The sequence below is a fragment of the Herpailurus yagouaroundi genome, unplaced genomic scaffold, assembly GCF_014898765.1.
Source record: "Herpailurus yagouaroundi ecotype Mexico unplaced genomic scaffold, PumYag 221, whole genome shotgun sequence".
Taxonomy (NCBI): Eukaryota; Metazoa; Chordata; class Mammalia; order Carnivora; family Felidae; genus Herpailurus; species Herpailurus yagouaroundi.
Genome location: NW_024412452.1, coordinates 18,499,625 through 18,512,369, shown reverse-complemented (window position 1 = coordinate 18,512,369; position 12,745 = coordinate 18,499,625). Strand labels below are relative to the sequence as shown.

General features: G+C 41.8%; 1 long non-coding RNA gene across 2 annotated transcripts; it reads left to right on the top strand.

Annotated features, from left to right (window-relative positions):
• The first annotated feature begins 223 nt into the window (after positions 1-223).
• Positions 224-12,284, top strand: LOC121019148 (uncharacterized). Of its 2 annotated transcripts, none has more exons than XR_005785474.1 (4): positions 224-291; positions 1,789-1,855; positions 10,307-10,403; positions 11,389-12,284. It is a non-coding gene; the product is annotated as an uncharacterized LOC121019148 (long non-coding RNA). The 2 variants fall into 2 exon arrangements; XR_005785473.1 differs by having other exon boundaries at positions 11,386-12,284.
• The last annotated feature ends 461 nt before the right edge of the window (positions 12,285-12,745 follow it).

The window sequence follows — 12,745 nt, the reverse complement described above, 5'->3', positions numbered from 1 at the left end:
GACGTTGCACTTGAAGAATGGCCACTGCTGAAGTACATCCTCTACAATAAAATTTCTTTTAAATAGAAACATCATGGCTTCTCATCTTTTATTTCCAGCACTGACTTTGGAGGAGCTTTCATTCTTCCAGGAATGTCGGCCCAGCTGACTTTCTCATAGACCCTGAGCCTTATGATTTATGAAATCCGTGATTCTACTCATTATTATGTCACAGTAGGACTGGCTTCATACTAATTTTAGAAACTCTTCAGACCAGACAAGCCATCAATGGCCTGGTTTGCCTTTTAGAAGGTAAGAAATCAAAAGTATTCAGTTAATATTTCTAAAAAATCTTACTAATCTAGAAAACTAGAGATTTTTCTTGAAAACATAGTACAGAGATCCATACATTTACAAATTCCCAGAATTAGGGGTGCCTGGGTGGCTCAGTCAGTTAGGCATCTGACTTCGGTTCAGGTCATGATCTCACAGTTCGTGAGTTTGAGCCCCGCGTCGGGCTCTGTGCTGACAGCTCAGAGCCCGGAGCCTGTTTCGGATTCTGTCTCCCTCTCTCTGCCCCACCCCTGCTTACGCTCTGTCTCTCTCTGTCTCTCAAAAATGAATAAACATTAAAGATATTTTTTTGTTAAAAAAATAAAATTCCCCAGAGTTAGAAGAAATAGCATGACAAATATGTTAAATATTCACTGTTAAGAATGCACCATAGGACCAACGTCCTGCCATCTCCAAATGGCACCTTCAGAATTTCTTTCAATTTAACGTTATTAACATTTTGCTGCTTTCATTGAGGCAAGATGAAGAAATGGTAAAGTAACTCAATGCAAGCAGATAAAAATGCTATACACGTTGTTAATTTTTTTGAAGTTGTCAGCTTTGTGCTCTATGAACTAAAGGAAGGATATGATCTCAGCCTGGGTAAAATATCTGTGAATCCATAGAATTGGAAATACTGGTACCTATAGTTTTGTCCATTCAATATATTAAATTTATTCTAAGCAAATACTCGGACATGTGCAAAGATTTAGCTATGAGTTGATAAGAAAAAAAACCTCAAAGTAACCTAACATTTAGGTAGTCCAGAATTAGGAGAATAAGTAAATAATGGCACATGCCTAATAGAATCCTTGTAGCCAGTTGAAAAAATATTGCAGAGGAGCATTTAATGACATGATAAGATGCTCAACATGTACTAAGTGAAAAATACAGTTCACCAAATAGAATATATAGCATTAGTTTTCAACCCTTTTTGGGTAATCTACCTCTCTGGGAACCTGAGTAAATGTACCTTTACTCCAGGCTTCTTATCTCCTATCTCCTGTTTTCTCTGGCTACTGTTAATACCTTCTTGTTTTATCCTTCCCACCCCCCCCCCCCCAAGGTTTGATCTTAACAGTTTACCCACAAAACTTGGGTTTCTCTCTGGTTTGCAAGTTATGTAAATCATATAATACTGGACTTTGAAACTTTCCTCTACATTTTATGTAAACAAAAAGTTTCATGCATAACTTGTTTAAGACAGGATTGACTATTCATTTAGATGATTCTAATGTTATTAGTGCTCATTTTTGATGGTCATTCATCCATCTATTCATTCTCACATATAAAACACTCAGCACAGAGCCTGGCACTTAGTAAAAAACATAGAAGTGATAGTTGTTATTTTGACTCACATGCATTGACATATCCATTCAAGTACATTTTGAACAATTACTTTGAACATGGCTAGACAGCGGAGAATAATGCAGATATGGTTCTGCTTTCTTACAACTTTTTATGTTTTTTTGAAAGAAGTAGACATCAATCAGCCACTGAAGACAAGAAGAGGACGGTCCTGGGGCACTCAACTTCTTCTAAGGTATCAGGGAAGCCAAGATGCTAAGGGTGAAATGAAATTGGATTAGAAGTTAGAGTGGACAGTGAGTTCGAGCCCCGCGTCAGGCTCTGGGCTGATGGCTCAGAGCTTGGAGCGTGTTTCCGATTCTGTGTCTCCCTCTCTCTCTGCCCCTCCCCCGTTCATGCTCTGTCTCTCTCTGTCCCAAAAATAAATAAACGTTGAAAAAAAAAATTAAAAAAAAAAAAAAGAAGTTAGAGTGGACAGGAAGGAAACAGTGTTCTGGGTAGAGGGAACAGCATGTGCAGAGGGCCTGGAGTCAACACTTGACCCGGGTTCCTATAGGTTTTCATAATTTACAAAAGGTATACTCTTAGTCCTGGTCAATCAAGAAAGGTATAAATATAATTCCCCCAAAATGGACTCCATTCTGTTTTCAAAGTTTGCCTTCTTTACTTCTATTTAGAAACCAGAAGATGAATGTCTGTTGCAATTATAGTGAACTTCCCAATAGTTCCAGGGATATGTAGGATGTATTGTGGGAAGTAAGCCAGCAAGGTTTCAACTACAAATCTCAAATTTGAACACCTGGCTTTAATTTGTCCTGGAAATTTTAACAGTGTTGTCTCAAATTGTTTGAAAAAAATTAAATTAAATTCAGAGTTCTGTGTTCATAAGCTCCTCCATATTCTTAATCTTTCATATATATTATTTTGGTATTAAGTGGGATTAATTGAGACTGGGGTAACATTTGACCACTGTTGTTTTGCTGGGACGGGGGGCAATAAAAGGTTCTGCTGGCCCCTTAGTGTATACAGACAGATAATCTGATGTGCTTCCTTTAAAGCCTATTTGAACATATAAGTAGATGCAAGATCACCAGGAATTACAGGTATGTAGATTATTTTGTAGGTACACTTGATTGGACTGAAACTTCTTATCAAGTTTCAGTTATATCAAATTTTGCAGCAGCCTTGAATCCATGCAACCAGACTTGCTGGAAGAGAAAGTTCAGTGTAAGTTCAGAGGCAAAGATGTGACAGAACCACTTTGTAAGCATGAAAGATTGAAAGAAACATTATTTCCCCATATTTAAGCATTACTGCTCTCCCTCTTCCTATATAACATCATGTAAGAGAATATTGCCAACAAATGCCCAGATAGATGCTGAATTATTTATAAGAACAAGCTACTGATGTGGATTGGAAAGAAGAAATAACAAAGCAAGAAATAGTAATGTTATTGCGACTGATCAAGTAAAAGGACATAAGCAAATGTGAGTGAACAATATCTCTAGAGATTTACACCCACAGGAAAGCTGTATGCTGTCACTTGGTTCATGTAGATCCTTACTTGAGAATAGAAACAACACCTGGGGAATTAGCTGTACTGTATTATTTAACATTTTATTTATAACTTTTCAGCAATTTCCATAACCAGCATTATTTAGTCACAGATGTCTTTGCAATCAGGATCATAGGCTTTGACAGCCATATTTTTTAAGAGAGATGATTTGTAGTATCTCTCTGATGTTTGACAATTTGGAATCGTCTGGTCCTTGCCTATTCACTATTGTGTTTTTATAACAGACTACGTCAGCAGGGGCAATTAGAAGATTTAGAAGCTCTATTCTAGCGCTGTTTTCAAAAGAAATGTCTAAAGACTCTCTGTTTCTAAAGACTTTATTGTTCTGTTTTTTCAGATGTTAGTGGCCAAGATAGTGTTTAGATTTTGGCCATAAGCCAAGAGGAAATCTCAATGATTACTACTGGGCTTGGGGTACAGAGAAGCCAAAAGTCTTAAGAGGGTTCTTTCTCTTCTCAGAAAGTTATTTTAGGATGGAGATGTGCTCCCCAAACCTTCCTGATGAACCGTATCTACTAAATCCTTCAAGTTTTTAAGACTGAATCAGAGTTCTTTATCATGTAGCAAAACCATATTTAAATTAAATCATAGCTTTAAAAATTAAAATATCTGTAATTCTCTGACATCCTCATTAGGATTTAGAAGGCACACAATGTACCTTGCAATGTATTTTTCTCCATGTGGGTAGGGACTTTTTCATGAAGTCAGATTCATCTTTTTCTTTTTTCTCTTTCATTCTCAGTGATTAGAACTGTGCCTGGCACACAGTGGGTGCTCTATAAGTATGAATGATTGAATGAATGAATGAATTTAAGCAATTAAAGTAAACCAGAGCAGAAACTCTAGTATAACCTATACATATAGACCTTAGTAGTCCAGAACCATAAAATTAAGTCACATTTAATACCCACTTTATGATGACTTTGAGCCTCTACCTGACACTGTAGGAAGTTAACTTCCATCAAATATGCTCATCAAATATGCCCAGGTATTTCTTGGAGGTCTTGAAGGTGAGGACTCATGTGTATTCAGAGATATGGAACCTATAGCTTCTTCTCTAGCTAGGCTGCCTGAGGCATTGGGAGAGAGGTTACTGTTTTCCTATTTGCCACTCTATCCCCAGCCTGACCCTTAACTCCCCATAGCACAGCTGGCACTAAGCCACAATTTGGGGTAAGACCTGTTTAGAAGAGTAGCACAGGGGAGATACAAATTGGTGGATATCTCAATGATTGCTGCTCTTAGAGCCCAGCAGACGCGAATCAGCCTCATGAGACTTGGTGGTGTTCAACTTGTCTCCATGTGGCAAGGGCGGGCTCATCCCCGCCGCTGGGAATCCCTTGAGCTTGTCTTCACTACTTGAAATCCAAGGCTAGGAGGGGCGCCTGGGTGGCGCAGTCGGTTAAGCGTCCGACTTCAGCCAGGTCACGATATCGCAGTCCGTGAGTTCGAGCCCCACGTCAGGCTCTGGGCTGATGGCTCGGAGCCTGGAGCCTGTTTCTGATTCTGTGTCTCCCTCTCTCTCTGCCCCTCCCCCGTTCATGCTCTGTCACTCTCTGTCCCAAAAATAAATAAACGTTGAAAAAAAAAATCCAACTCTAGGAGAGAAGGAAGCCTTCTCATTCCTAACTGAGATATAAGGCCATCCTCCCAAGTCCCCATTTTCTGTCCCAAGGGCTGTCTTCTCCCAGGATGACTGGCAATGGGAACGTTTGCTCATTTTAGGAAAACTCCATCCTCTACTCATGGCTGTCTCCCATAGAGGCACAAAGCCAGCATATACCCATACAAAGCTTTAACCCAACTCAATTGCATAATAGAACTCTTAGTTTATGTTGAAAACCTCCAGCTAATATATGTAAAGTTAAGGCTTTTCCGTAGGCTTCAACAGACACACAGTGTATTTGTTTTATACTTATGTAACTAAATACCCCAGAGTATTTTTCCCCAAACAAAGGAATAGTTTGCCCCAAGGATAAATTAATGTCTCTTTTTTTTTTTTTTGGAAAAAAAAATCTTTTGCAAATTTTAAATAAAAAAATGTTTTTCTAGTTCCTAGCCATTACATTTCTTAGGAATGATTTTCAGCCAGGACACGACCTTTCAATTAAAGCACGCTGGGCTAAATGCAGTGGAGTATCCTGCAGCAGAAAAAGGATATTAGTGGAAGAACTGGTGATGTCCAAACAAAGTCTGTGGCTGAGTTAATAATATTGCACCAGTGTTAATTTCTTAGTTTTGACAAATGTACCAAGATTAATTAAGATGCTAATATTAGGGGAAACTGGATGAAGAGTATATAGGACCTATTTGCACTATTTTACAACTTTTCTGTAAATCTAAAATTATTCCATTATTCCAAAGTAAAAAAGTTTATGAAAGCATAAAACAAGCCAGGGCATAGATTTCAGGCAACAGAATATAACCAGCTATTATAGCTGATTGTTCAATTTAATGTTAACCTTAGAAACTAAAACAGGGGAGGGGGTAAATTGCATGGTTCTTTTAAGAAAAAAAAAAAAAAGATGCAGTATATTCATTTGAAGATATGAAATTTTCCAGCTCAGGATTTCAGGAGTCTGCTGCATGAGTGCTTATGTAAGAAATAATGAGTAACTTAAAGGATAAAGTATTCAACTACTGTTTAATGAAAGAAAATAAATGATCCTAAGTAGACATTTAAAATATTGTGCCTCAAAAATCTCAGGTGCATAACTTAAAAAAAATTCAGCAATTTTTTGGGGGGGTGGGGAAGCAACTAAACTTCTATGTCCCAGGTATATGACTTTCTAATGATCTTACCTAAAGAAGTTAACAATATTGGAAGTTAGGATTATTGCTTGGAGAACCTGAGTGAGCCAATATATCCTTTAGGCCATGTCTCTTAATTAAAAGGTGCCACAATGTTTTACCAGGGATGGGTCATAATATCATCGATTATTTTTAGAGATAGGCAATCAAACTGATAAAGATGTATTAACTTGGGAGTCTTAAGGTGTCTTTCATCCTAAGACAGCCTACATGAGGCCTATAAGAAGAACCTGTGTTTACTTTTATCCCCAAATCTTTGAATCTGCCCAAATAATTCAATAAATATATGATGAGAGTTCTGTAATTGTTTATAGGTAAGAGATGGTTTGGGTTGGAACATTTTTATGAGTAACTTAGCAGTCAACCACTAGTTGACTAGTCAACAAACTAACATTTCAGCATGTTCCTGAAGCGTGTCCCCCTCCAAGTAAAAGTGCAGCCTGTATGTTCTTTACAAGGCTCAATAACTCCTTTGAGGTGGAGAATGCTAGCTGTCTCCCTCCATCTGTGCTCCCGTTTGTTGGCCTCCTGTAGAATAGGCAGGTTTTCCAGCTGAGCTCTCGTCAATGGACTATGCGAGCGAGCTATATGGGCAACCCCCACCTCCTTTGCTTAAGCGGAATCTCTCCCTGGACTGCTCTCTTTCCCCTCCTGGACGGCCAGAACAGAGCAGCCTCGGAAGCCACATGTTGAAGATGGGAGAGGTGCTGTCAGCCCAGGGCCCGGGAAGACTGTGTGGAGCAGAGCTGTCTCCCAACTGAGACCCAGTCACCTTAGACTGAAACATCAGAGAGATGATCTTCCATATTCTCTCTCATGTAGTGGGTCTGATGTTACAGCCACTTAGCCTACCTTGTCTGATATACCTTCAACAAACAGGAGTTCTGGAGAAATGTGTTAGGGAGTATGACTTGGACCTATGACCTCCCATCTCTGACCCTGAATCTCTGCCTTGGGACTCATGAAGTCACGTGTGCCTTCAAGCACAGGACTAGACCTGCCGCACAGATTGTAACCAGTAACCGGGCCAGCTGGGCAGGTCAAAGTTCCTCTCACTCACCCAGCCAGGGCTGAACAGGGAGGGAAGGAAAAGGGTTATCCTTCCTTTGCGAGAACCCCTTTCTAGTTTTCCTGCCAAATGGAGATGTGAAGCACAGGGGTAGGCAGGAAGAATCTGAACTCTATGAGGCAGAGACTGTTTCTCCTATTATGAGACCCAATCACCCCACCATCCATAAGAGTGTGGCTCAGTAAATTCCGGCTCTGACCAACTAAATCCACCATTCCTCCCCTGGATAGCAACAGCAAGTCGGCGGGGACAGAAGTTGGAGGTTCTCTTTCCTTCATTCCTAGGAAGGGAGGAGAGTGGAAGTTCTATGTAAAAATGTTCCTGCTACTCAAGCAAGCCAGCTATTCAATGTGCTGCCTTGGCTGATCTGTTGCACAAGCTGTGGAGGCAGCACCCATGTCAATATTGGAGAATGTTTGCCAAATAGGATGATTTTGGTTTCAGTATTTGGTAACACCGGCCTTTTGGGGCCACACCCTTTGGGAGAAGACACAGGAGGCCTGGGTAGTAGATGGAAAGGTAATGACCCCCCTCCCCCACACCGTGCAGCAGGATCATTGCCTTGGGCACTCCCCTCCTGTTCCTTCTGGGGGTGGGGTCCTGGCTCACTCACAGAACAGGTCCCTAACATTTAAAGGGGCTCAGACAAAAACATCAATGGAGTTACTTACATGTTTTAAATCAAGAAAACAAGTTATAAAATACGTGCCATTCTTTGACCCACAAATTGAAACACGAAAGAAAAGCGAGACGATTGTCTTGCGGCTCTACTGCAAAACAGGACCTTGTTAGGCAATAATCTATCCCATTCGTGCTGAGGAGAAACACGGGGCAATTGTGCTCTTCTCTTGCCTGCTGAGTGCTTTAGCTGCTCAAATCCCACCCACCCTTGGAAGCAGTGCTCCGTTATGAAGTCCACAGCAGCAGAAGCCACAATCAACGACGACATTTGGAGGCCAGGCCAGAGATGTGGGGAGATGTGTCCCTGGGGCCTGAACAAAGTCAGTCAGGAAAGCAGATGTTTAGGGGGAGGGTCTCAGAGCACCACAGCTGAGACCCAGACCCTGAGCGACAAAGCGGCCATGTGTTCTTTAAAATTTTCTTCTTTGTGTTTGTGTCCTGTGGAGCCCTCCAAAGCATGGTCCTCCTTTGCCTGCACCGAAGGACGGTAGTATGTCTTGTAGATTCTCCTTGGAAGCCATTCACGTTTTCTTGCCATTGTCACTGGGGCCACTCCTGCTCTGCTGTCTGCAGACTTCATCTGCTGCTCTGAGGGTGAGCGTTCTTTCTCACGATTCCTTCATTAGCATCCTGAAGAGACAGACTTATTCTATTTCCTAAGAGACCTCCCTCTGGGGAACAAGAGACAGGAGCCCTCGAGTTGGCTCAGAGGATATCTGGCTAGCATTCTCCTGTGTATTATCTGAAAGCACCCTTCCACACCACCAGTCAGCCAGGGCCCCTGGGCAGAATTCAGGCATCTGGGGCTTTGACTCCCATCCCCAGGCTCCCTTCAGTTCCAAAGTTCCCTTTTGCATTCTTTTCCCTCAGGGCTCACTGACTCCTCCGGCAAATCAACAGGGCTTCCACTCTCCACCCAAATAGCCAAATGCCTGAGCTGGGCCTTTGTGTCAGCACTGCCCCTGCCCTCACCCCTATTGCCACAGTTTATGCTCAGCTGTACCTTCCAGCAATAGTCAGACGACAGGTCCAACAGCTTCATTGTATCCCAAGTTCCTGACAATAAACTCCCATGAGCACCAGGGAAGACTCTTGTCCTATTCCCGGAAGGGTGGAGGGCATCCATCAAACTCACCTGATATCCGTGCCAAATACGTTACCCAGATGGTCTGAAGGGAGAAGGGCTAGCATACAGCCTGTTTTATATCGTTTGAAATTGGGGTTTCATCTGTCAAAAGACTATTCCAACCCACTTCAAGTTTGGCCATCTGCATTTAAACAGGATTTATAGCCTGAAATCTACACCATCATTGTACAGGTAGTTTTTATGGACTCACAGGTTAGCAGAAGACCTGTGGAGTCAAAGATGAGTGAGTCAAAGATGACGCTGTCCTTAACCATAGTTTTGGTGCAATGAGGCAGTCAGTGTTGCAGCAGTCAGAAGAGAAACATTGAGCCTAAATCTAATATTTGATATCAGTGGATTGAGAGGCTTTGTCCTTGAGTATGTTGACAAGAAAACTGACATTCGGTTTTGAGGGAAATGTAGCAGACTTGTCTCAAAATTTGGGGAGGTAAGTCGTCTCCTTTTCGAAGATGGGATTGTGTGCACTTTGGTTCTCAGGAGAGAATCATGCATAATTAATTAGGATAGTTCAGCAAGGATTAAGAGATCCAGTTAGAAAGTTAACATTCCCATTTGGGGCATCTTTTGGTCCATTTGTTTATGTATTTTACTTTTAAAATAATAACTTGTTATGTCCAGGCACTATATTAGGCCCTGCCGCAATATTTACTCCTCACCCAAAACTTCTATAAATTAAATATGCTTGTAATTCACTTTACGGATGACAGAACTCAAGGGAGGAAAGGATAAATAATCTGCCAAAAAGCTCACAATTAGCAAATCTCAGAGCTGATTCCAGGATCCTTTCCTCTAGATCATACTATCTTCTACAGTATGCCATGGCAAATATGCCAGTGCCTAATGTTTGGTCCAAATAATAAATGCTAAGGGCATTCAGGTCTACCATGGTTAAGGGTAGCTTCACTGCAAAGGTGAGAGCTGTTACTGCTTGAAAAATATAGAAATGAACTGATGGTCCTGATATTAGGCAATGCAGTTAAACCACCTTTAAATACAGAGAAATAGCCACTTCTCAGGCTAAATAGCCAGAAAGTTTAGTCTGGGTAGAAATTTCCCAGGACTATGGCAGAATGCCAGACCCTATAGCATATTGGCTTCATGTTTTCTGTAAAGGCAGGCTTGATTTAAAAAAAAAAAAAAAATTCAGGGAGCGCCTGGGTGGCTCAGTTGGTTAAGCGTCTGACTTTGGCTCAGTCATGATCTCACCATTTGTGGGTTCGAGCCCATACTGGGCTCTGTGCTGACAGCTCGAAGCCTGGAGCCTGCTTCAGATTCTGTGCCTCCCTCTCTCTCTGCCCCTCCCCTGCTCACATTCTGTTTCTCTCTCTCAGAAATAAATAAACATTAAACAATTTTTTAAATTCAGGAATCTGTAACGGGTTTTTCATTTCTCTCTGTTTAGGTGGAAGTTTGCTTCTAAGGAAAAATACTGGAAGGAATAAAATGCAGCCAAGAGGGGTCGTCGCTTTAACACACACCTGCTCTTTCCTCCCCATCAGGTCAGAAGTCTCCCTGAAACATTCCAGGGCCCCCAATTCCATTTGCTTTTGGTGCCCACCCTTGATGCCCTCACTATGTGGAGAGAGCTCACCATCCTGGGTTCTCAGTGTAATGAAACATCTCACTTGTGAGTTTTATGTCAACAAGGGAGTGATTATAGAACAATATGTGTTTTGCAACCTTTAGCAACATGAACCTTTATGAGCACAGCATTGGCATTTCCTTTTCTGTCAATGTTGAGATAAATTTATGGCATGACATGGAGGAGGGATGGCATTGCCTTTGAGATGAGAAGCAGGACTGTAGGCCTGGCCCCCTCAGGACATCCACACACCTGCCTCGCTCTCCATACAAAGATACTTGGGAGGATGGGTAGTTTCACGGAAGGTTGGTTTTTGTTTTTTTTTTAATGATTCCTTATGCCCACCTCCTTATGTCGCCTTGTGTCTTCCATGTTTATTTATATCACATTAATTAATCTTATTAAAGAGAGGAGGTGTAGTGTAATAGTTAAGAACAAAGACTTTGGTTGGAGTGCCTCGGTGGCTCAGTTGGTTAAGGGTTCAATTCTTGATCTCAGTTCAGGTCTTGATTTCAGGGTCTTGATCTCAGGGTTGCGAGTTCAAGTACCATGCTGGGCTCCATGCTGGGTGTGGAGACTTAAAAAAAAAAAAAAAAAGAAGAAGATTTTGGAAGCAAATGGTTCAGCCTTATCATTTTCTAGTTGTATGACTTTGGGCAAATCATTTAGTTTCTCTGAGGTCACTTTATATAATGGTGGGAGGAGGGAGGAGGGGAAATTCCTCTTATTGAGGGCTGCTGAGAGGCTTAAATATAAAACTTTATGAAAGTACGTAGCAAAATGCCTGCCATGCTGTCACATGCTCAAGAAGGGATAGCTACTATTATTCCTGATTTTGTTTTTCATGTTCTAGTTTCCTGGTGAAAGGGCTGTACTTTTTTTTTTTTTTTTGTCTTCAGCAGGTGCCCAACAAGATTGTTGACGATGTCTGTGTCTACACCAGCATTTCTCGATCACCAGTCCCGGCCATGGAAGCAACATATTCCTGCCTTAGGTTTATTTCTCTCCCTTCTCTGCTTCTGGATCGTCTCTCCCATCTCCTCACCCATCTCCTCCTCCACCACTTACCACCTGCTATCAGAATCAGGGTGGAAAACGTGGGCACATGACCATGAGTTTTTAGTATAGTTTTAACAAAAACACAAAATTCCACATAATGCCATAACATTAGGTGGCTTCTCTTTAAAAAAAAAAAAAAAAACAAAACAGAAACACAACCCAAAACTATTGTGTAGACCAGAACACATATCATTTGGTGATTGAATTTTTCTGTTTGTTTTTTCTACCAGTCATGCAATGTACACTTAATACAACTCTGAGACTCTTTGAGTACAAACTAGCAAGAATTGAAACATTTTACAGACTAACAACTCCATTTAAATTCTTGTTTTTACTTGAGTGGGTAAAGAGATAGGATAGCTGAAGAGTACCAAGTAAAGGGGTGGGGTAGGTCATCCCCAGTGGGGTATCAGATCATTGTTCAGTCGACATGGCCTTAGCCACACTTCCTGATTCACTGGGAAGTGTTCCTTGTGCATCATTTTTGCTCTTGGCCAGCTTACCCCCATTCTCCACTGCTGCTGCGGCCATGCCCACAGATGCCCCATCAACCGAGTGGCCCCTCTTCCCGTCCCAGGGAATTAATGGGCTCCCGGCACTTATTAGAAGAGGTAGCAGATCTGGAAAAGGAAATCAAAACGCAGTAGAGAAGGCAGAACACAGTTTGGGGAGTCTCTGGCAAATCTGAGTTCAGGTCTGAACTTTAATACGTGCTGGCTGTGAGGCTTTGAGGAACTCATTTCGTTTCCGGAGTTTACTTTATCTGTAAAACAGTGCTTCTTTTCTTCACAATCAGACATTTATCAGGTATTTACTAAGTGCCAGGCACTGTTCTAGTGCCCACTTCCAGGGAAGGGGGGGTTAGGGGCTGGGGGCTAATGGCGTGGGTACAAAGATTTTAAAATAGGTCAGAAAAGGATTCACTGAGAAGGGGACATCTGAGGTGAACACTTGAAGGAAGTGAGACAGTGAGCCATGAGGGTATCTGGGGTGGGGAGAACGTTCCAAATAAAGAAATCGCTAGTTCAAAGGCCCTAAGGCAGGAGGGATCCTGGTGCACTGGAAGAACAGCAAGGAGACCAGTAGGGCTGGAGCAGGTGAGCAGAGCAGACAATAGCAGCAGGTGGGGGCAGAGGGGAAAAAGAGGGAGCTAAGCTGTGTTCAGCCTCGTAGGCCGTGGGGAGAACTTAGGTATTTTTT